Source organism: Lolium perenne, chromosome 2, assembly GCF_019359855.2.
Source record: "Lolium perenne isolate Kyuss_39 chromosome 2, Kyuss_2.0, whole genome shotgun sequence".
Lineage (NCBI taxonomy): Eukaryota > Viridiplantae > Streptophyta > Magnoliopsida > Poales > Poaceae > Lolium > Lolium perenne.
This window is the reverse complement of record NC_067245.2, coordinates 75,442,516-75,468,387: the sequence shown is the minus strand read 5'-3', so window position 1 is coordinate 75,468,387 and position 25,872 is coordinate 75,442,516.

Below are 25,872 nucleotides of genomic sequence, written 5' to 3'. Positions count from 1 at the left end.
AGTGGGTCTTCCACTTTTAAAATCAAAATGATCGCTATTTGGGTCAAGCTAATTGACCTTAACTAGAAGCGCTTCATGGGAGGCAACTGACATAGGCATCCCCAATGGACCTGCCGAAGATGGTACCCGGGGTTTAATAAAGGCCCACGACCCGAAGAATAAGAAGATTCGGAAGCCCAAGATGCTTTTAAGGAAAACTAGAGTTGTATTAGGAAACGATACTTGTAATCTTGCGGGACGGGTCAGAAACCCTCCCGGACTCTGTAAACTTGTGTATTACGAAACCCTCGGCTCCACCTCCTATATAAGGGGGAGACGAGGGACAAAGAGAGGATCGAATTTACTGTCAACACAACCCTAGTTTCATATTCGTCGAGTACTTTTCGACTGAAACCTTCGAGATCTACTTGCCCTCTACATCCAACTAAACCCTAGTCTACAATCCGTAGGCATTGACAAGTTAATACCTTGTCAATTGGCGCCGTCTGTGGGATCTAGAGGCGACAAGGAGCTGATCTCGATGGCACGTTCAAGATCGTCGACTTCGTCGGTAGCAAGCAACATCATGGACAGAGGTAAACAGATCGAAACCGGTCTTGTCGATTTTGTACCTCACCCGCCCTCCCGTTTGGATGCATATGCGTATCTGGAGGAGCCCATCGAGATGACGTTGGGAAAGTTCCACTTCCGCGTCGAGAAGGAAGGATCATATCGTCTCGAAATTCCGATCTCGTCGGGATCATCGGCGGTCGATTCCGATACTTCGAACTCAGCATCGTCAACAGAGTCAAGCGACGGAGAAATTTCGTCGCCACGCTTCATCAGCACCAGGGCAAGTGAAAAGCTCGCCAAAATCTTCAGCGACATATCCTTCGAGTCATCCGCGGACTCCGATATAAGCGATGACTCGAATAGCGTCGACAGCTTCAACTTCATCGACAGATCCACTACTGTGGGCAAGGTCTTCACCAATCTATATGATGGTGTCACCAAACCCAGCAAAGTTCAAAATTCAAAATATCATCAGGTTTATGCCATTGGAGAAACAAGTCGCGATCAGGAGGAGACATCAGAGGCTTTCGACGAATTGGGAAATCCATATGTCGATCCCTCTGACCTAAGGCGAGGTTTGGGCACTAAATATGTCGGGCCTACACCACGTGTCAGAGTTCAACTTCCACAAGCAGCATGGGATAGAGCAGCGAGAGCTATGGATGGTTCTGAACCAATGGAAACAACCGCTACGGTGGAAGAACTGTAAGCATACCAGTATAGGCTCGCCAGAGCGGGAAGAGAATTGGAAAAAGAGACAGCTGCTCTGAACAGAAGAAGGGAGGCAGCTTCCGCATCAAGCAGGCGAAGAGCAGAGTTAAGTCGACATTCAGGAACTTCGGGAGATAGTCATAGAGAAGCTCGTAGGAGAGCAAGATCTCGGCTGCAAAACATACCTGAAGCAGAAAGAGAGACTTTAATCCAAAACCTCGATATGTCCTTTATGTCAATCGACACGAGGGGAATATTATTCCAAAAACACCAGAAGCAGGATACATGGCAACACAAGCTTTCATCCTAGCGTCCAGGCCACCTCCCGGAGATCCAGGAGAAGCGTTGTATAACATGGCCATGGCAGGATGTGGAGCCATGGGAGCAGCGTTCGCAGCTACACCTCCCGAAGGAACTGCAAGGCAAAATAGTCCGAGACTTACTGCAGTAGTGCAAGACCCACCGAGAGCAAGTGGAGCTAGAGATACAGCGACTCAAGCTAGGGTAGACAGAGCGCGACAAGAGAGAAGAGAACATCGGCATTCACCAGAAGTTGCCGAAGAAGATATGTGTGGACTCCCGTGTTTTACGAGACGAATTCGAAAAACTCGAGTCCCGTCAGGATTCAAGTTACCCGATAATTTCAAGAAATTCGATGGCCTGCAAGATCCTGAGGATTGGTTAGTCGATTACCTAGAGACGGTAAAGTTGATAGGTGGCACCAGGGCAACAGCAATGCAAAGTATTTAGATACACCTGAGTGGAGCCGCAAGATCCTGGATAAAGAAACTTCCTCCGGGATCCATCGACAGCTGGGATAGTTTTGAGGATGTGTTCGTCAAGAACTTCCAATCAACCTGCAAAAAACCGGCATCACTTGAAGAGTTGAGGTCGTGTCGACAAAAACATGATGAGTCGATGAGGAAGTACATCCAAAGGTGGAACATCATCAAAAACTCGGCAGAGAACATATCTGACGAGAGAGCAATAGATGCGTTTGTGGCAGGAATTCGGCGAGGAGATTTCGTCGAAGACTTGGGGAGAACTAACCCAAGGACAGTGTCAGCACTAATGGAGATAGCAAACAGATGGGCAGACGGAGAGGATGCCGTTCATAATAAACGACACAGGTCACCAGAGGAGGACCGTAGCCAAAACTTTCAAAATAGAAGGCGATTTCCTCGGCAATTCTCGAGTTATGATGCTCCTGGCCAAATATCGGCTGGTTTTCGGGGAAACAATGGAGGAAACAATAGAGATGAATATCAAAGAAGTAATGTGCTGTGAAGCGACAATAGAGATGATTCTCGAAATAACAGGCAAAATAGCGGGTCAAGGTTTCAGAGACCTTTCGTAACTCCCGAAGATATGATGAATGGGCCATGCCAGATGCATTTTTATGTCGACAATGATGGAAGAAGGCAGTCAGGACATCTGCAGAAGGACTGCCGTAACTTTCAAGCAATGCTGCGAGTAGCAGGGATAGCCAACGCTCAAGCAGCAAATCGAAACCCTCAAGGGCCTAGGAGTGAGATCCACCTACCACCTGCTCCCGCGGTTACAGACGAAAATCGACACCAGCTCAGAATAGCGGCAGCACCACACCCACCTCCATATGTGGATCCTAACTCCAACGGCGCGGTTTCGATGATTCAGAAAGCTAGGCCATCTAACAGGGCTCAGAAGGTAATCTCGCGGCAAGTGTTCATGGCAGAGAAGATGCCTCCACCAACGATAGAGTACCTAAATTGGTCGGGACAGGACATTGGCTTCACAATTGCGGATCACCCGCAGCAAGTTCCTCGACCAGGGCAGCCAGCACTTATCTTACCAGCGGTGATCGCTGGATTCGACGTATCTCGAATCTTCATAGACGGAGGCAGTAGTCTAAACCTTATGTATGCAGATACATTGAGGAAGATGAACATATCCCTGGCAAATCTAAAACCAACTGACACGCGTTTCCATGGAATCACACCAGAGAAGCCGAGTTATCCGTTGGGAAGGATTAATCTCGACGTTCAGTTTGGGACCCGAGAAAATTACAGGATAGAAAGGTTGGAGTTCGAAGTTGTGGATTTCCCGTCGCAATATCACGCCTTGTTGGGGCGACCAGCATATGCGAGGTTTATGGCGGTACCACATTACACGTATCTGCTATGGAGGTTGCCTGGGCCCAAGGGACCAATCACAGTCAAAGGAAGCTTTGCGCTAGCCGATAAATGTGACAAAGATTTTCATCGACTATCAGAAACTTTCGGGATGCAAGCAGAGTACGCGGCGTCAAGGCTCATGACTGATTATGATGTGCTGCCAAATGTAGGGAGATTTAACAAGGAACCAACCTTTAACACGACGAAAGATTCCAAGGAGGTGCAGATCCACCCAACAGATCCGAAGAAAACGACGTCCATCGCGACAAACATGGACCTCGCATGGGAAAGCGCGCTCGTCGAGTTCCTCCGTGAGCACTGGAAAATCTTCGCATGGTGTCCAGCTGACATGCCAGGAGTACCCAGGGAACTTGCCGAGCACCACCTAAACTTGGATCCAGTAGCCAGACCAATCAAGCAACCTCTAAGGCGTTTTTCGGAGCCAAACCGTAAAACTATGCTGTCAGAAATCGATCGACTAAGAGAAGCTGGTTTCATCAAGGAGCTGCATACAGAGGCCACATGGGTAGCAAATCCAGTGCTGGTCCCGAAGAAAAATACTAAAGTCCTTCGCATGTGTGTCGACTTTACGTGTCTCAACAAACATTGTCCAAAGGATCACTTTCCCCTCCCAAGGATCGATCAAATTATCGACTCCACGGCAGGATGTGAACGTCTTTCCTTTTTGGATGCATACTCTGGTTATAACCAGATCATATTAAAAGAAGAAGATGAGGTCAAAACAGCGTTCATCACACCTTACGGCGTATTCTGTTATAGAACAATGCCTTTTGGTCTGAAAAACACTGGAGCAACATATCAGCGGATGATGCAGAAGTGCTTAGCAACACAGATCGGGAAAAACGTACAAGTATACATCGATGATATCGTCATAACATCAAAAAAGGGGGCAACGTTAATCGAGGACTTGAAGGAAACCTTCGACAACCTTGACAAATTTTGTCTCAAGCTGAATCCGACGAAGTGTTCTTTCGGTGTCCCTGCGGGAGAACTTCTTGGGTTCCTGGTCTCAGCAAGAGGGATTGAAGCTAATCCCGAAAAAATCCAAGCTATCGTAACAATGAGGAAGCCAACAAAGTTGAAAGAAATACAACAATTAACTGGGCGAGTCGCAGATTTAAGCAGATTCGTCGCCAGGCTGGGAGAAAAGGCGCTACCGTTTTACGCCTTAATCAAACAAGGGGAGAAGTTCCAGTGGAACGAAGAGGCAGATAGAGCCTTCGAGGATCTTAAATGCACAATTTCGACACCACCAATCTTGGTGGCGCCAAAAGAGAAGGAACCCCTCCTGTTATACATTGCGGTTACACCCCAGGTGGTCAGCACGGTGCTAGTTGTCGAAAGAGAAGAAGAAGGAAAACTCCATGGAGTGCAGAGACCGGTATACTTCATCAGTGAAGTTTTATCGCCTTCAAAACAGCGGTACCCGCAGTACCAGAAGCTAGCATACGGAGTGTTTACAACCGCAAGAAAATTGCGGCACTATTTTTCGGCGCATCCGATAATAGTGGTCAATGAGGCGCCTCTATCCAATATACTAAACAATCCAGAAGCTACAGGTCGTGTCTCCCTTTGGGGAATAGAACTTTCTCCTCGGGACATCACGTACGAAAAAAGAAAAGCAATAAAGTCGCAAATTTTGCGAGATTTCATCGCAGAGTGGATGGAGCTGCAAAATACAGGACCTCCGGATTTATCGAGAACCTGGACTATGAACTTCGATGGATCCAAAAGGTTAGAAGGAGCTGGAGCAGGCGTGATACTAATATCACCTGAAGGCGACAAATTAAAGTATGTCTTACAGATGACGTTCCCAAACGCGTCTAACAACGAGGCAGAATACGAAGCTCTTATACATGGGATGAAGATGGCGAAGGCTTGCGGTGCAACTCGACTGAAAATCTTTGGCGACTCACAATTGGTGGCCCAACAAGTCATGAACCAATGTGATGCAGTCAATGATAGTATGGTGGCGTACAAGGAAATGTATAACGAGCTGGAGAAACTGTTTGATGGATGCGAGGTGAACCACATCAGCAGGCTAAGCAATGATGAAGCCGATGTTCTTGCAAACATCGGGTCGCAGTGTCTCGCGATTCCTCCCGGCGTGTTCTGGGAGGAGATAACAGAGAGATCCACAAAGCCGAAAAAATCAAAAAAGAAGGAGAAGGATGAAAAATCCTCGGGGGCTGTACAAGAAACACTGGAAGAAGAAGAAGAGGAACAGGATCTAGTACTGATGGTGCAAATCCCATGGATGCAGGTGTACATATCATACATCCTAAGGAAAACAATACCCGACGATCCAGTTGAAGCAAGGCGAGTTATTAGGCGTTCCAAGGCTTTCACTGTGATCAAAGGAGAGTTATACAAACGAAGTATTTCAGGTGTGTTACAAAGATGCGTTACACCCGAAGAAGGAAGGGTAATTCTGAAGGAAGTACACGAAGGAGTATGCGGTCATCACGCAAGTAGCCGAGCTATCGCGGCCAAGGTTTTTCGAGCTGGGTTTTACTGGTTAACAGCAATCGAGGATGCGAAGGAGATAGTACGAACTTGTGACGCGTGCCAGAGATTTGCCGCAAAGCCTCATTCTCCGGCAGCGGAGCTGATGCCAATACCATTATCTTGGCCTTTTGCTCAATGGGGCCTCGATATGGTAGGAAAGTTACACAAGGCCTCGCCAGGAGGATACGAGTATATGCTCGTTGCTGTCGACAAATTCACCAAGTGGATAGAAGCAAAGCCGATAAATTCACCAGACGCAGCATCAGCAATAAAGTTCGTGAAAAGCATTGTTTTTCGATTTGGAGTACCTCATAGCATCGTCACGGACAATGGAAGTAACTTCACATCCAAGGAATTCAAGGCGTACTGTGCAGAGGTGGGCATCAAATTGCACTTTGCGTCAGTTGCGCATCCGCAAACAAACGGCCAAGTCGAGAAAGCCAATGGTATAATCTGCAATGGTATCAAGAAGCGCTTGCTAGGACCACTGGAAAAAGCTCAACATACTTGGCCAGAGGAGCTGCCAAGTGTGTTGTGGAGTATCCGAACAACACCAAACACGTCGACACAGGAAACTCCGTTTTTTCTAGTCCATGGAGCTGAGGCAGTACTGCCAATAGAGATAGAGCATGATTCTCCAAGAGTCACTGAGTATGATGAAGAAGCTTCTAGGAAAGCATTGGAAGACGATGTCGATGCATTGGACGAAGCCAGAGACGAAGTACTGTCGCGGGTCACTAAGTACCAGCAGGACATGAAAAATTACCATAGTCGATGTTTGCGGCCAAGATCCTTCCAGGTTGGAGACTTAGTTTTGCGACTCAATCAAAATAGTACTGAAAAACTCGAGTCGCCTTGGCTTGGCCCTTACATCGTCACAGAAGTAATTGAAGGAGGAGCATACAGGATAAAGGACAAGAAGACGGGGGATCCCGAGAAAAACCCCTGGAACGTGGCGCAGCTAAGGCGTTTCTACGCCTAGAATCGAAATATAGTCCTCCTTGTAAAAATACAATGTACTGAAACGCCCGCGAGTTTTTAGACGCACTCTTTTCCTTTTTCGGGGCACCGAGTGGGGCCGGGAAAGGTTTTTAATGAGGCGGGCTCGCGGTGCTGCAATATAATAAAGATAGTCGAGATATATATCCTTTTTCGACAGGATCGGAGGTTTATGTCCAAAAATTACAACATATATTACTGACAAATATTTCGCTTTGGTGAAAAACACCTCGTGAAATAAACGAAGAGACAAAATAGCAATCAGCACAAAAACACTCGGGGGCTCGTACCCGCAAATACAGTATATTCAATATAGTTTAGTGGCTTTGGTTTAAACCTCGCATACACAATAAAGAGATCCACCACCGAGTCACTCGTGGGCTTGATGAAGAAAAATAAATACATTTGCTGGCTTTACAATATAGAATATGTTTACAACATACAAGATGCAATTCCTGAGAAGACTCGACAAGCTACAAGACAAAATATCAATTCCTGCCTAATATACTATCTATGGATAAACCTTTGTTATTTGCAGCAGTTGTCGTATGTTCAGCATAGCTCCCTTTGATAAAGAATTCAGAATCCATCCGAAGAAGTTCGTCCATCATTTCTTCGGCTACAGGAGTTACAATATCATTGATTTTGTCGATGTTCCTTTTTCGTTTCGATTGCTTGGCCAGGCACTTGGAGACAATCGTCGTCAGGTCTAATTTTCGGTAGCAGATCTGTATCATAATCATGGCGAATCTTGCTCCCGCGGACAATTGAGCTCGCACAAAGTTATGGATACGAGGAGCATCCCGAAATTTTTCCATCAAACCAAGAAGAGTGTCGGGTGCCTCGTTCCGAGGAAACATTGTCTTGTAAACCAAGGACAAGGTCCTGGTGCAGAAATCAAGGAAGTCGCGAACCTGACAGGCGCGGTCTTTCTGTCGGGTACGTTCTGGAGTGGCCCAGAAAAGAGAACCATGGTCAAGAGAAAGGTTAACGAGGAGATTTGTCCTCGTGTTTACCCTTTCATCTTCAGCAGCAGCGTCGAGAAAGGAACCTATTTGGTGACAGCACAAGAGTTTCAAAAAATAAATAGCAGGAAAACAGAAGGAGTCCTGGTTTGCAAAAGCATACGTGACATATCCGCACTGGCTTCATTCATCAAATCAAGCATAAAATTTTCTCGAGTGGTCGCTTTTGCAGCTTCAGAAACAACGGCTTCCTTGGCAGGTATGGCATCTTGAGCCTGTTGAAGCGGAATTTTCTCTCTCTCGGATAATTTTCGAGACTGTTCCATTATCATAAGTGATTGTTTCTTCACAGACTGGAGCTGTTGGCGAAGTTCTTCCAAGTCTTCTGCCGAATTTTTACTCGATGATTCTTCAATACGTTCGATAGCAACAGGTGCCTTCTTCAAACGGGATGACGCAGGTAACACATCAGAAGGACGAGGAGTTGCAGAATAGTTGTAAAAAATCAACTGAAAGAAAAGGCTCGACATCAATCACCAAGCAAAGATAGATTTTCATTGATTCTTGAAGTATGTACATTGCTATTACAAAAGAAGGGTCCCTAATGGACTATTGAAGTAGATGTCGCCAAAACTACTAGGGCGATAGCGTCAAAAGACAGTAAAAACTAAAAGAGAGGACAGGGTGGTCTACTTGACCTCCGGCTTGGATGAGCTTGGAGCAGGAGTTGGCTTAACACCAAGGAAGGAAAGGATTGGTTTTGAGGGAGGCTTGGCAGCTCTAATTAAAGATTGCCATTTCTTCGTTTCCATCTCCCCTATGTCGCCAACCTTGGTCCAGTCGACGTTTTGCTGGCTATTGGCAACCAGCGCGATGGTGCCCTCAACACCAATCTTCAGGCCCTCTTGGCGAAGTTTGAGCCCAAGATCTTCCGGCACGTTGAAGGATTTGGCAAGAGCAACAAAAGTGTCGGGCTCCTCTTTCTTCGGGAAGAAGTAGGGGAAAAGCTTCGACAGACCAGCCTCAGCGTCAGTAATTCCTTCGCATGCTTCGTCCCCATGGATTTCAAGAAGGGTCAGCGCGTCGAGAAGCTCGTCGCCTTCAGGACCATCCACCACGTATTCTTGATGAGTTCTCCCTGAAAACAAGCAAAGGGTAGCTTGTAAATAAAGAATGCTCGGAATATGCGAAGTAACCCGAAGATATACACAAGGATTTGAGCACTTACTAACAAAACGTCGACATTGCGATTCTATGCGAGCAACAAGTTCTGTCTCGCGAGTAGACTGCTGAGCTATATGTTCGCTCAACGAAGTTTCCGCGTCGTGAGGTCTTTTTCTAAGATCTTCGACGGCGGCAGCATCTGCTTCAGCTTTCTTGCGAGCCTGTTCGCTCTGCTTTAACTTGGTAGCAAGAGCGTCAGCACGCTTATTGGACTCCGTAAGATCTCCTGGCAAAATGAACGACAATCAGATATCATGACAAAAATAATGGAGTACATGCAACAAAGAAGGCGGATAAAAATAGTACCTTCCAGCTTCTTGGTATGATCACGATACCCGACGAATTGGGTACCGAGGCGGATAAATTCCTTCATCAAAGGCTGAAGAGAGGAACAACAGAAAAAGAGAAGTCAATATAGCCAGTTTGAATTCGACAACATATTGCAAGAAACAAAGAAAAGATGAAAGTACTGAAAGGATCGGAACATAAACCAAAAAAGGAGAGTGAAAAACTTACGTCATCCAATGAAGGTGTCGAAGAGTTACCAGGGAACAGGATAGGTTCCTTGGATGTCTCGACCCTTGCCCTCATTGGCGAAGGGGCACGGGGGCTTGTAGGTGGAGTCGAACGCTCAATGTTTTGCTGAGGAGGCGAAGTTTCACCTCCATCAGGTTGAGCTTCAGATACAACTAGTGTACGCGACGTACTCGTTCGAGCAGCCGCGTCAGTAGGTTGTTCTTCTTCTTCGTCACCACTGCAACAAAGTGGCGACAATATAAGAATCAAGATAGACAAAAATATCGAGAGCAAAGTGACAAACAGTAATAGGGAACCTACGAGCTGACAAGGGTATCCTCGTAAGGATTGAAAGCCGCCTTCTTATCTGAAGGACCAGCTTCTTCGGCCTTGGAAGTGCCGGAATCTTCGACTTCATCCCTTTTCCTTTTGTTCCTTGGAGAAACAGTAGGAGGAAGGGAGTGTGTCGAGGCAGTGGCTTCAGACTCGGCCTCTTTTTCAGAAGAAGCCGCGGATTTGTGAGAACCCGCGACTTCACTGTCAGGGCGCGAGGTGCCTTGGTTGTCATCATTGACAACGGTACGGTCCTCAACTTCTCCACCCTCAGGAAGAGGAGGAAGAGAAGTGAGAACGGGATGGTTCTGGGAAAAAGAAAGAGAGTCGATAAAAAAAGGGGAAGTTATGCAAAAAAGCTAGTAAGACAGTAGTCGACAAATAATAAAACTCGAGGAGACAAATTACCTCGGGAAGGGGGTTGGCGCCACTATATGGCGTAATGCGGCAGGAGGATGGAATTGGATCCTTCTTGTTGAGCGATGAGATTTTTCGGATAAACTTTTCAAAATCCTTCAAAGGAAGATCTTTTGAGAGCCTGTCTACATCTTTTTCACCAGTATATTTCCAGAGGGGATTTTTGCGAGCCTGGAGAGGCTGCACTCTAATCCTAAGGAAATAGGCAGTAATCTCAATACCCGAAAGTTCCTTGCCGCGGGTGTTCTGTAGATCGTGGATGCAAGTCATCAGCGCCTCTGTCGCCAACTTCTCAGTTTCGGTAGCTTCAGCATCCCAGGAACGGCGGCGAAGAATTTTGGCTTCTCCGTCAAAAGGGGCGATGTTTTCCTCCACTGGATTGGAGCTTTCTTCATGGATATACAACCACTTCTTCCGCCAAACTTGGACGGAGTCGGGGAATTTGACGTCGAAATATTCGACGTCAGAACGAACACAGATAACAACGCCGCCAATGTTGTAGGCGACGTTGTGGGAGCCATTATGGCGGAGGCAGAAGATACGCTTCCACAGAGCCCAATTAGATTGGACCCCGAGGAAGCACTCACAAAATGTGATAAAAATCGACACGTGGAGGATGGAATTGGGCGTCAACTGATGCAATTGAAGCCCATAGACAAACAAAAGACCACGAAGGAACTCATGGATTGGGGGAGAAAGACCTCGGATGAGATGGTCAACGAAACTGACCCGATAATCGATTGGAGGTCTTGGATAGCTCTCCTCCTTGGGGAAGCGGAGCGAGCTCTCATTCTTGCTGAACCCCATCTTCTTCAGCAGGTTGATGTCTTGGGCAGAGATCTTGGATCTCTCCCACTCAGCACTTCCCAGATCCGCTGTCGCCATCTTCGACTCTAGAGTGCTGTGCCTAGTCAAACGGATGCGAGGCGGCATCAATAAGCTTGGCGGCGAAGGGTGTGAGTGTGGTTGAGCGCTTGGAGCAATGGGAGCAATGGAGGATTTTGCAGAGGAGAAGTAGAGGTGCGGCGCGAGCGAAAGGACTAGAGGAGGAAGACGATACCTTTATATAGAGGTGCGGTGAATCGACGCGCCGTTAGATTGAGAGATTGCGGCTCAGATGGTGTACACGTAGACAAGGGGTAAAAGGTAATTTCATACAGACGAGAATGCACATGAGCTATAGTACGTGCGCCAGGAAAAGCGGAGGACGTGTGTCCCCCACTTGCAGGACGTGTCAACACGATACGAAATTTGGGCCCATAAGACAGAGGGAGAGAAGTTCTCGCGTTTTCCCAATACAGTGATCGTGGCTATCGTTAGCAATGATGTCACCTTGGCAAGCGAAGATTTCGACTATGAAGCTTCATACGAATAGCGACAGCAGAAGATTTATTGAGAGCCTTTGAACAAATACAAGTTTTTGCCCAAATGCTCGGGGGCTACTTTGGAAAAAAGAAAAATTCGAGTATGACAAAATAGAAATGTCAAGAGCCTATGACCAAATGCAAGCATTTGCTCATAGCCTCGGGGGCTACTCCCATCGGGAGCGCTGGTCGCGCACCCGATAAATATAAAAAGTTCGAGAAAGAATGAAAATACATTGACATGAGGCCATAAAGTGTTGAGCCTACAACCAAGCACAAGTTCTTGGCTGTAGCCTCGGGGGCTACTCCCATCGGGAACGCTATTCGCGTGCCCGATGAAGTTATAAAAAAAAGAGAGAGAAAGAAAGAAAGAAGAAAAAAGAAGAAGGGAGCATATTTCGAGTTATACAAATAACTCTACATATACTCCCATCGGGAGGGTAAAATAAGTCATACATTGACTCGATAAAATGTGCTATCCCAACAGCCGAAAAAGCACTCGACAATATATTCTCAGAGCGCCAAAGTAGCGAATAATCTCTGAATGCCGCAAAACATTGCGAAGGTAAGACCCCAGATCCGTTCTGCGCGGTATGGCGCCGTCTCTGACGTCGGTTTGCTACTTTTTTCCGTATCAACAGATACGAAGAAAAATCCTAACGGACGCGTTAGGTACCCGATAAAATATGACTGAGACTCGACAGAATGGTAAGACCTTAAGCGGCGCCTGTCGAAGTTTACACCAGTATCCCGAGATCATGTCCAGGGACGTGATCTTGAAGTAGGTTTTTGCGGATTGCCAGTAGAGCAGTTAACTAGTACCTGATCCGTCAGATGAACTAGCCCCAACTACCATTATCCCTGTACAATATAGAATTACGTATCTAAAGATATGTGATAAATTCGGCAAATGTGTTGAATGATTAAAGTTGGAGATTTTCCATGACTCTGCGATTCAAGCAAAATCTCGGGGGCTACTGACATAGGCATCCCCAATGGGCCTACTGAAGATGGTACCCGGGGTTTACTAAAGGCCCACGACCCAAAGAATAAGAAGATTCGGAAGCCCAAGATGCTATTAAGGAAAGCTAGAGTTGTATTAGGAAACGATACTTGTAATCTTGCGAGACGAGTCAGAAACCCTCCCGGACTCTGTAAACTTGTGTATTACGAAACCCTCGGCTCCACCTCCTATATAAGGGGGAGTCGAGGGACAAAGAGAGGATCGAATTTACTGTCAACACAACCCTAGTTTCATATTCGTCGAGTACTTTTCGACTGAAACCTTCGAGATCTACTTGCCCTCTACATCCAACTAAACCCTAGTCTACAATCCATAGGCATTGACAAGTTAATACCTTGTCAGCAACCCATGCTTAATAAAATTTTCCTTAACTAGGAGCATATACCAGAATTACTTTTTGTTTTATATTTGTTTTTATTTCTAATAAAGAGTGTTCATGAGATCCTTTGGAAAAGAGGAGAAGAATTAGGTGTTTATACCTTTTGATTTGATATACTAACATAGGGACATTCTCCAATTTTATAAACTTCTGTTTTTTACTTAGTCATTTTCGAGCTTATGTTGATGTGCAAAGGCGTGTGCAAAGATGCAAATCAAATATTAGGTTTGCAGGTACCAGTGAAGTTCTAGACACCCGGTGAAGGCTATCGGACATAGTTCTTTAGAATAAAAGCAACCTTTTGAAGAAATGTTTACAAAAACATACATTGCCTTGGACTTGGTTCATATGGTTGTAGTTAGTGCATTAAACACATCTTTCCTATAATGAACATGTTGAGTACACTCGTACTCATACCTCTTTGAATCACATGCTTAGATTACTAGAACAACATAGAGGAGACTAACGAAGGAGCTGAGAACGCGGAGGACGTCTACTACGAAGAGCCGGACCTGTTGGGAGGCGTCAAAGGGGTGGACTACCTCATCGAGTACGGAACCGAGGAAGCCAACGAGGAGGCGTAAAGAGTAGAGTCATTATCTTAGTATTAGTCAAGCAACACTGAATATTATAGAATAGAGTTGCTCGAGTAGTCATGGTACTTAGCCTACTTCTACCACTAGCTTATACATTTAGTAGAGTTCAACTAGAACTATCGAGTTATCCTCTATGGATTCAGGAGGAGCTCCGTTGTGATGTGTATTATGGTTTGTAATATTAAGTGAGTAATAAAGGACCAGCTGTTGTACCCCACTCTGAGGGATGTAATATTGCGAATTGGTACTTCGCAGCTGTTATATCCATGACTAGCACACTACAACATGCAGTGGTTGATGGGATTCGTATCATAGAAAACAAAAATTTTCCTACCGCCAGAACGAATAACAAGCCAAGATGCAATCTAGAAGATGATAGCAACGAGAAGATCATGAGACTAACCCTCGAAGATTTCCAAAGCCTACGATATTGGATCTCGTTGTTGCTGTAGTCGATCACTTGCCGCTTTCAAAAGCGCGTAGAAGATCTTGACGGTGCCACAGTCGGGCAGCACCTCCGTACTCGGTCACACGTACGGTGTTGATGATGACGTCCTTTTCCCCATTCCAGCGGGCAGCAGAAGTAGTAGATCCTCCTCGGAATCCCGCCAGCACGACGGCGTGGTGACGGTGGTGGTGGAGATCTCCGACAGGGCTTCGCCTAAGCGCTACAAGAGAAGTACGAGGGGGGGGGGGCGATTAGGGTTTGGGGAGAGGGGGTGGCTAGGGCGCCGGCCATGGGCCCCCTTTGGTGGTGCGGCCAAGAGTGGTTGTCCCGCTCTCTCTATCCCTCATTATATAGGTGGAACCCCAAGGGTTAGCCCTAGAATCCGAATAAGAGTCCAACTCCCAAACCTTCCAAAGGGCCAAACCTAGGGGGAGTGGGACTCCCCCCTTTCCTTCTTACTTGGCCGGCCAAGGGTGGTGGAGTCCTCCATGGACTCCACCCTCCCACTTGGTTGGAAAGTTAGGGTTGGTGGAGTCCAATCGGGACTCCACCTTCCATGGTGATTTCTTCCAGAAAATTCTAGAACATTCTAGCGCCTTCCATAAATGCACCGGATCATTTCCAAACTTGGAAAGTGACTTCCTATATCTGAATCTTATTCTCTGGACCATTCCGGACCTCCTCGTGATGTCCTAGATCCCATCCGAGACTCCGAACAAAACTTCGAACTCCATTCCATATTCCATATGTACTTAAAACGACATCAAACCATAAGTGTGTCACCCTACGGTTCGTGAACTATGCAGACATGGTTGAGACTCTTCTCCGACCAATAACCAATAGCGGGATCTGGAGATCCATAATGGCTCCCACATATTCAACGATAACTTAGTGATCGATTGAACCATTTACATACGATACCGATTCCCTTTGTCTCGCGATATTTTACTTGTCCGAGGTTTGATCATCGGTATCTCCATACCTTGTTCAACCTCGTCTCCGACAAGTACTCTTTACTTGTACCGTGGCATATCATCTCGTGTGAACCATTCACATGCTTGCAAGCTAATCAGACGACATTCCACCGAGAGGGCCCAGAGTATATCTATCCATCATTGGGATGGACAAATCCCACTCTTGATCCATATGCCTCAACTCATACTTTCCGAATACTTAATCCCACCTTTATAACCACCCATTTACGCAGTGGCGTTTGATGTAATCAAAGTACCCTTCCGGTATAAGTGATTTACATGATCTCATGGTCGAAGGACTAGGCAACTATGTATCGAAAGCTTATATATAGCAAACTGAACTTAATGACGTGATCTTATGCTACGCTTATTTGGGTGTATGCCAATTATATCATTCACCTAATGACATAACCTTGTTATTAATAACATCCAAAGTTCATGATCACGAAACCATGATCATCTATTAATCAACAAGCTAGTTATACAAGAGGCTTACTAGGGACTCCTTGTTGTTTACATAACACACATGTATCAATGTTTCAGTTAATACAATTATAGCATGGTATGCAAACATTTATCATAAACACAAAGATATATTATAATAACCATTTTATTATTGCCTCTTGGGCATATCTCCAACAGTCTCCCACTTGCACTAGAGTCAATAATCTAGTTTACATTTGTAAAGATATAACACCTTGGCCTTTTGGTGCTTTATCATGTTTTGCTCACGGGAGAGGTTTTAGTCAACAGATCTGACACACTCAGAAACGTATGTATTTTGCAATTCATTTGCGTCTCAACGCATCACTCATTTTCAAATGAGTCGGCATTAATCGTATATGTTCGGTCTTCTGGTGGAACCTTAATTCCGTGGTCTGAAAAATGTCACTAATATTGTCACACACAATATAGCTTCAAAGTTCTGACACTATCGAAACTACACCAAGTTCTCAAAGAACTCCTCGACTTAAACATCCTCAGTCATTGTCAAAACAATGACATACTCTACCTTTGTTTGTAGAATCCGTCACAATATTTAGAACTCTTCTAAATCTAGCATTGTGCTACCTTTTAAACAACACTTAGCCTAATTGAGATTTGAAATTCATTTTTATATGTGACCAAACAAATATCGGTGCAACACCTTACAGCGATTTGTTTGTCATTACCCCATAAAAAACTATATATATATCCTTGGTTCTTCTAAAGCACTCAAGGATATTCTTACTGTTGTCCAATGGTCATCACATGAATCATTCTGGTATATGCTCCTAACTCTTTAGAGCACAGGACATCTGATTTTGTACATATTATTCGTGATCTAAAATCACTCATGTGTTTTTACTCATCGAGTGTCAAATACACTCAAGTCTTGTTAAACCTTCATATGAAAAGAACACCTTCTTAATATTTTTTATATTGAACTACTTCAATATACATTCTATGCACTTTGACTTAAACTTATTATGTGTTTCAATCTATCTTTATAGATCTTGACACTAAATATGTTTCAGTCCATATTCTTTCATTGAAATTAATTCTCAATGAAACCTTTTATAATCAAGTATATAATTACATCATTTATAACCAACTATATGTCATCTACATAAAGTATTATAAATATGTCTCAGCGCTCTCACTTAATTTCTTGCAAATGCAAGCATCTTCATCGTTTCTGATGAAATCAAAAACTCTTTGACTATTTCATCCGGTGAAGATTCCAACTCCGCGATACTCACTTCATCCAATTGAAGTTTGTATACCTATCTAGTATTCCACGGACCAGCAAAACTCTTGATTGTATCTTGTATACACCTTTAATACACACTTCTGTTAAGTAATGTATTTTGTCATCCTACTAGCATATCTCATAAAAGAAATATGTAGCGAGTACTAGAATAATCCACATAGACTATAAGCATCGCTACGGAAGATCTAATCTTATCGTAGTCAACTCTTTGAACTTTGTCGTAAACAATCTTTCGACAAGTCGAGCTTATTCAAGTATATTCCATCCAAGTCCATCAATTTTATATATCCATTTACTTTCAAAAAGTATTCATATATCTTGGATTTCATGGTGCATAGCCATTTTAACGGAGTCAGAGCCCATCATAATTTCTTTGTATGTAGTTGGTTTATCATTGTTCAAAATCAATCCTTTGTTCGCAAATCGTTTATTTGATCACAAAGTAAACCATACCTACAAGGTTCAATAGGTACTTCGATCTGCATGGCTAAAACACTTTGTAGTCATGGGAACCATGATCGTCGTGGCCGCTTCCAGAACCTATTTCTGATGTTGCGCTACTCCGATCATCATGCTCAGATTCACCAACCTTATCAAGTTCTATTGTCCTCCCACTCAAATACTTCGCCAGAAACAATTTCTTGGAAATAAGAAATATTGACAAACACTTTTGTCTTTGTCTCCATAGTGGAAAGAATTCCCAATCAAATCTCTGGGATAACCAACAAAGACATTCATCCGATTTTGATTGTAAACTTATTTACTTATGCTATGCATACCAAAATTTTAAGAAAGTACTATTAGGTTCATACCCATGCCATAACTCATATGGTGTCATTTCAACGAATCATGATGATGCTCTATTCAGTGTAAAAGCGGTAGTCTCTAAAGCATAATCCACAAAAATATAATGGCGTCATATTATCTCATCATTAACCCAACAAGGTTTGGATACGTTTCTCGGATACTCCATCATCACTATGATACTCCAAGGAACGTGAGTTGTAGAACAATTTCATAACTCTCTTAGATGTTCGCTAAAACTCGTAATTCAAATATTTCTACCATGATCCAATCATAGATATTTGACTTTTCTATTACGATGATTTCCACTTCATGCTGAAATTTATTTGAATCCATTCAAATGTTTCAAACTTCTTCCTTATCGAATAAATATATCCACATATATATACTCAATTCATTGTTGGAAGTTTTCATGAAGTAGAAGAATCTTCCGCACACAACTATGCCTAGTGAACCATATACATCATCATGTATATATGTTTCCACTAAGTTAGTTGCCCGTTCAAATCTTGGCCTATGAACGGTATTTATGTCATTCTCTTTAGAAGAGATTTGCAAACGCCAAACGATTCAAAAATCAAATGACTCCAAAAATCCATTTGCATGGAGTTCCTTCATGCGTTCCTTTCTAACATGACCTAAATGACGGTTCCACAAATAAGTGGAATTCACATCATTTGCCTTATGGCATTTTAGCGTCAGTGTTATGCATGTGTGTTTCACCATAAAGATTTATAATAACTTATCCATCCTACATGGAATACTGTCAAAATTTGAACAACTCATTGTTTTCATTTCACCAGAACAAAACAACAATTATGGAGTTCTTTATTATAAATCTGAAGGGCTAGATAGAATGCCAACGACGAACATAATAACACTTTATTTTTGTTCCAGACGTGCATTCCTATCATATTCCTTGTCAGTCACTTAGGGCATTGTATTCTTGTATTGCGTTGTTTTGTATGACACTTCATACCAACCAATATGGTACAAATACCCAAGAATTTCATTGTGTGACCAAACTAGGAATACATTCATAACATGTATATCATCTATATACACCTGAGCTAGACTTTCTAGTCTTTTCTTTCTTTCTGCCAATAATCATTTGTAGTTTCTCTTTTAGTTTTCCTTATTCTCGGAAAAACACTTCAACATCAATAACTTCTAGGTTTGTTGGTCAAATACCAATAACCTTGAGGTTCTTACTTCGAAGTTGATCATCATATGACAAGTGTTCCGGATTTTACTATTAGTAACCTTTTAATGTGATGAACATTTTCACTCATAATTTTTATCCATCGAATCATAACAACTTTCTGAGACCATGTCTATACATGCTAGGCTCGTAAAGTTTAATCTCAGTATTCACATGTGCAAATCTGGCTTGCACCTGTTGTATGCACACGTAGAATATATAACACCCGATCATCACGTGATGCTTCGAAACGACGAGTCTTAGCAACGGTGCATACTAAGGACGATCAATTCATGGATATGCGAATATCGTTAGTGCCCAACTTAGTTGGAGGATTGGAACGCCTGGCGTCTTCAACCTTCGTACATTCCCATAAAACTTATGAGTTTATGTAGTCTCACTAGATTATATTCTATCATCTTGTAATAAGGTCTTAGATATCACATATATCTCATACCTTGCTTATTTCTGAAAACAAAATTTTCAGCTCCTTACTTTTCAAACATATTTGAACTTCAAGTTTCACGGAGACAAGATGATTCTAGGTACTAATTTAAACCATGTTTCTTTGAATTAGCAATGTGAGGTTTACTAAAAGTTTGCAATAGGACTTAATCATTTCTTGATTCTTTAACAATACGGTACCAGTCCGTAAAGTTACTTGTCAGACTTAACAGTATTTCGATCTCAATTACAAGACTAGCGCATGGTAGAAAACGGATGCCAATTCTACAAATTAATTCAAAATACTATTCACACTATGTTCATGATAATTAGTTCATGTTTTAATCTAATTACTAATGAACTCCCACTTAATACAACATCCCTCATAGTTGTTTAGTGGTTACACGATCCATATCCACTATCCCTCATACGTGAGATAATGTAGCTTCAATGGTGAACATCAACATGTTGATCATATCATCCATACGACTCGTGTTCAACCTTTCGGTTTCATGTGTTCCGAGGCCATGTCTGTACATGCTAGGCTCGTCAAGCAAACCCAAGTATTCCGCGTGTGCAACATGGCTTACACCTGTTGTATGTGAACGTAGAATCTATCACATCCGATCATCACGAGATGCTTCAAAATGACGAACTGTAGCAACGGTGCATACGAGGGGAGAACACTTTATTATCTTGATATTAATGTGAGGGATCATATTATAATGCTACCTTCGCGATCTAAGCAAGATAAGATGCAAAAAGGATTAACATCACATGCAATTCATAATGTGATATGATATGGCCCTTTAGTCTTTGCGCCTTTGATCTTCATCTCCAAAGCACGGACATGATCTCCATCATCAACGGGCATGATCTTCATCATCATCGGCGTAGCGTCAAGGTTCATGGCGCCGTCTTCATGGTTGTTCACCTCTTGTAGCAACTATTACAACTACTTTGAAATAATACTACAACATGAAATATAAAAGACAACCATAAGGCTCCTGCCGGTTGCCCACTACAAGAAGCACCTTCCATATAGACATTTTACTAGAGACACTTCCTACTTTGCCTCTTTAAAAATCACATTAAGACACTTTGCATGTTGTAGTGGCACTTTTTGAGACACTTCAGAAATAGTCTCATATGTAGAGACGTTAGTTGAGACATTTCTGTAAGGGGTTGCAGTTTTCATTCTATAGACAACTTATGAGACACTCCAAAGTGTCACAAATAAGTTATTATGAGGAAACCCGTGAGACACTTCGTTGTATGTCTTTAATTTTTATCTAGAGGCAATGTTTGAGGCATTTTGCTTGTTCTCTAGAGACATTTGTTCTATGTTTGGGTCATGGTGGATAATACTAATTAGAAATTTGTTCCAAGTATTAACATATACTTGTGAAAGGGTGAGATGGTTAATGGAATAAGTCTTAATCACTAAGGTCATGAGTTCGAGTATCGCTTTTCACATGGTTTCTTTTCATTTATTTACTCTAGAGACACAATATAATGCCTCTCTTATGTCTTCTAAAATGTAAAGACATTATTACTATTGTCCTTACCACGTAGAGACACCGCCCGTAGTGACAGTTTTGAGACAATATGGAAAGTGCCTCTATAACTACGTAGGAGCAATTTAAGTGTCTCTACGGGACCAAAATAGTGTCTCTACATGCCAATTCTCTTGTAGTGGCCACAATACAATAATGATCATCTCATACATATTGATCATCACATCATGGCCATATCACATCACCAAACCCTGCAAAAACAAGTTAGACGACTCTAATTTGGTTTGCATATTTTACGTGGCTTAGGGTTTTCGAGTAAGATCCAATCTACCTACGAACATGAACCACAACGGTGATACTAGTGTTGTCAATAGAAAGAGTAAATTGAATATTCACTATGGTGGGAGAGACAGACACCCGCAAAGCCACTTATGCAATACAAGTTGCATGTCGAGCGTGGAGCAAGTCTCATGAACGCGGTCATGTAAAGTTAGCCCGGGCCGCTTCATCCCACCATCGGGCAGCACCTCCATACTCGGTCACACGTACGGTGTTGATGACGACGTCCTTCTCCCCGTTCCAGCGGGCAGCGGAAGTAGTAGATCCTCCTCAAAATCCCGCCATCACGATGGCATGGTGACGGTGGTGGTGGAGATCTCTGGCAGGGCTTCGCCTAAGCGCTACATGAGAAGTATGAGGAGGGGGGCGGCTAGGGTTTGGGGAGAGGGGGTGGCTAGGGCGCAGGCCATGGGCCCCCTTTGGTGGTGCGGCCAAGAGTGGCTGCCCCCCTCTCTCTCTCCCTCGTTATATAGGTGGAACCCCAAGGGTTAGCCCTAGAATCCGAATAAGAGTCCAACTCCCAAACCTTCCAAAGGGCCAAACCTAGGGGGAGTGGGACTCCCCCCTTTCCTTCTTACTTGGCCGGCCAAGGGTGGTGGAGTCCACCATGGACTCCACCCTCCCACTTGGTTGGCAAGTTAGGGTTGGTGGAGTCCAATCGGGACTCCACCTTCCATGGTGATTTCTTTCGGAAGATTCTAGAACATTCTAGCGCCTTCCATAAATGCACCGGATCATTTCCAAACTTGGAAAGTGACTTCCTATATATGAATCTTATTCTCCGGACCATTCCGGACCTCCTCGTGATGTCCTGGATCCCATCTGAGACTCCGAACAAAACTTTGAACTCCATTCCATATTCCATATCTACTTAAAACGACATCAAACCTTAAATGTGTCACCCTACGGTTCGTGAACTATGTAGACATGGTTGAGACTCTTCTCCGACCAATAACCAATAGCGGGATCTGGAGATCCATAATGGATCCCACATATTCAACGATAACTTAGTGATCGATTGAACCATTTACATACGATACCGAGTCCCTTTGTCTCGCGATATTTTACTTGTCCGAGGTTTGATCATCGGTATCTCCATACCTTGTTCAACCTCGTCTCCGACAAGTACTCTTTACTCGTACCGTGACATATCATCTCTTGTGAACCATTCACATGCTTGCAAGCTAATCAGACGACATTCCACCGAGAGGGACCAGAGTATATCTATCCGTCATCGGGATGGACAAATCCCACTCTTGATCCATATGCCTCAACTCATACTTTCCGAATAGTTAATCCCACCTTTATAACCACCCATTTACGCAGTGACATTTGATGTAATCAAAGTACCCTTCCGGTATAAGTGATTTACATGATCTCATGGTCGAAGGACTAGGCAACTATGTATCGAAAGCTTATAGCAAACTGAACTTAATGACGTGATCTTATGCTACGCTTATTTGGGTGTATGTCCATTATATCATTCACCTAATGACATAACCTTGTTATTAATAACATCCAATGTTCATGATCACGAAACCATGATCATCTATTAATCAACAAGCTAGTTATACAAGAGGCTTACTAGCGACTCCTTGTTGTTTACATAACACACATGTATCAATGTTTCAGTTAATACAATTATAACATGGTATGCAAACATTTATCATAAACACAAAGATATATTATAATAACCATTTTATTATTGCCTCTTGGGCATATCTCCAACAGTGGTATGCAGGGTCACCACACATCCCCCTCTGCAAGCCACGTAATACGTGATCGCTGCCTCATTGTAATAACCCAGAACATAGGAACAACGAAGGGTAGATTTAGAAATGGGATGTGCATTTCATCGTAAAACGGGGGAAATTTTCGCGCTTTATTACAACTAAACCTAAGAGGGATCGAGGTTCTCTCTCATTTCGCACTTAGGGTTAGGCAATGTGAGTTAGGGAAATTTCGACATGATCTCTTTTGTATCTTGTTGATTTGGGGATTTGATTTCATTTGACAAGTGTTAATACATTTAACAATAAGCATTGAACAATATAAAATGAAATTCATAATTTAAACAACTTATGAATTCAAACAACTTTGAATTTCAAAGTGAATCATAGATACAATGTTTATTCTAGAATATAAATGTTACATAAATCAAAAGCTCATAAACAAAAACTTGGGCTTTATTGATATCACAACACAGATTACATTGTCTTTACAATATTCTTGATACAAGAATTGATAAATAATAAACAGAAATGAAAATAAAGATTACAATATTATTCCTAAACTAAAACCTAGACTATATGACTTGAAGTATTTCTTCATGGTCATGTCCATCTTCAAAACCTGCAAAACAAAGAACCAACACTAGCCAGAATGTTAGTGTTAGTCAAATAATTCAGTTTGGACAGAACCAAGTGACATGCACACTTGTGCTTGTCCAAAACCATGGACAGCACAAGATAAGGGCAGCAGCAGACCAAACCTGAGCACACACCAGGGGTTCAAGTTTCAGCATATGAGAGCACACAGCTCAAGTGTGCTGGGCAGCAACAGCAAGGCCATGCAACAGATTAGTCACCAAGCAATCCAGGCTTGTGTGTCAATACAGGGATAGAAGCAGGGTTCATATAAAAGGGGCACAAACCCTAGAAATCATAACCAGTCGACCAGATAAAGATTCACCAGGTAAGGGTGAAGCAAGAACAAGCTCAGTTCATCCAATTCTTGAGCAAGAACAGAACCAACACACACAACCACTTAAGCCACCAGAAATCATGGTGACCTAGAAGATCATCCAAGATCTGGAGGTGAAGGGCTGTGAACAAACCCAAGTCTGCATCAACAAAACATTTCTTTCTAGGAGCTGGAACAAGGTATACCTAGTTCCTGGAAAAGATCCAATGGATCTAATCCATCATATGCATGACATAGTCATGGGGTTGAGCAGATGCTCAACAGGGTGAATCATCACTTGGTTTTCACCAAGGATCATTGCTAGTCTAAAAAGCCACCAAAATAGAAACCATCCAGATCTGAGATCTTGTGCACGAAGCAAGATCGATGCCTGAATAGCACCAGTAGATGAGTTACAATAAATAGCAGCTAATATAGACTACACAGAAAATCCTAGGCACATAACCATCAGTAAAACCCTAGATTTCTTCACAGGCAAGCATATTGGCATTCATAGTTAGTATGATCCCCAAATATGCAAGCAAAGTTGAGTAGCCAACAAGATCCAACCAATCATGTGAGCAACCAGTCAGTAGCAAGGCTACTGAGGTCACATCACACTTAGCACCAATTATGAGAAAGCCAAATAGATCACATCACTATCCAGAAATGGATTCAGACTCTAATTGCTTGTAAAAGAATCATGAACAGCAAATTCATATACAAGCAAGTCATTTAGATCATCACTGCATAAGCAGTTCATCAGAATTTAAGTAATACAAGCATGAATTTATCACAGATTCATGCTAAGCATGACAGTAGCATACTGTTAAGCAACACAATTTTAATTCATAGCCACTAGAGCAAGTCTAGATAGCTAAGATGAGCAACAACACAAGTAAGCAACAGCACAGTGATGCTTGAGCATCAGCATCACCAGATAATTGATTCATATAGCCACAGTATTAGCCAGTAAGCAATCACTGACAATCAATTGATCAAATGGATCAATTATAGCAAGCCAAGTTACACAGAGAGGTTAGCCAACAAGCAAGGAATGATCCAATGGATCATTGGCTTGCAGAGGTAGTACTGAATCATATCACAGGCACCTCTGGCACACACACAAGTGTCACAGATGCATCACAAGTACACCTAGACAAGCAAGCATGATAGACCAGTAAGCATAAGCCAGTCGTAACCAAGCATAGCATGGCATAGTTAGCTATTGAGCAAGCACAGTAGAGCAGGGCAAGTGTAGAGCATGCTAGGAGCAGCAGAGAAGCAAGCACAGCATGAACAGCAAGCAAAGCAGCATGTGCCAGTACCAGTAAATGGTAATTGGGCCATGAACTTGCAATTAACAGAAGCACAGGCAATTTGCATAGGAATAGCATGGCTCTGTGTGATCATAGGATCATCAGAGAGCAGCAGAGCATGAGGAGGAAGAAGAACAGTAACGAGGGGAGGCGCACAGAAGAGAAGAGAAGATGCAACACTTACTTGTGCCTGGAAGCAGAGGCTAGGGCATGGCGAGGCAGTGCTCGCGCGGCCCTAACAGCTGCAAATCCAGGGTAGGCGCCGACGTTACGCCGGCGAACCCAGACACGAACCAGCACCACCGTAGCAGCACCTGAGGCGACGGCACGAGTACTGCAAGCAGCACTCGCGCCAGGTCAACCCCAGGCACGTACCCATCGTCGGCGAGGGCGAGATCTCGCCGGAGTTCGCCGAGGCGATTCTCCACGAGATCCAGATCGGAGGCGATTCGCCAAGAGAGGACGAGAAGGGAGAAACTGCGCGGACAGATCGATAGATCTGCTCACGGCAGTTCAGGATCGGTAGGTGGCTACGGCGGAGGAGCACGGCGATGGCCGGAGCGAGGCGGCGGCCATGGCGGCGACGCCATCGCCACGGGAGTCGCCAGACGGTTAGGGTTAGACGAGCG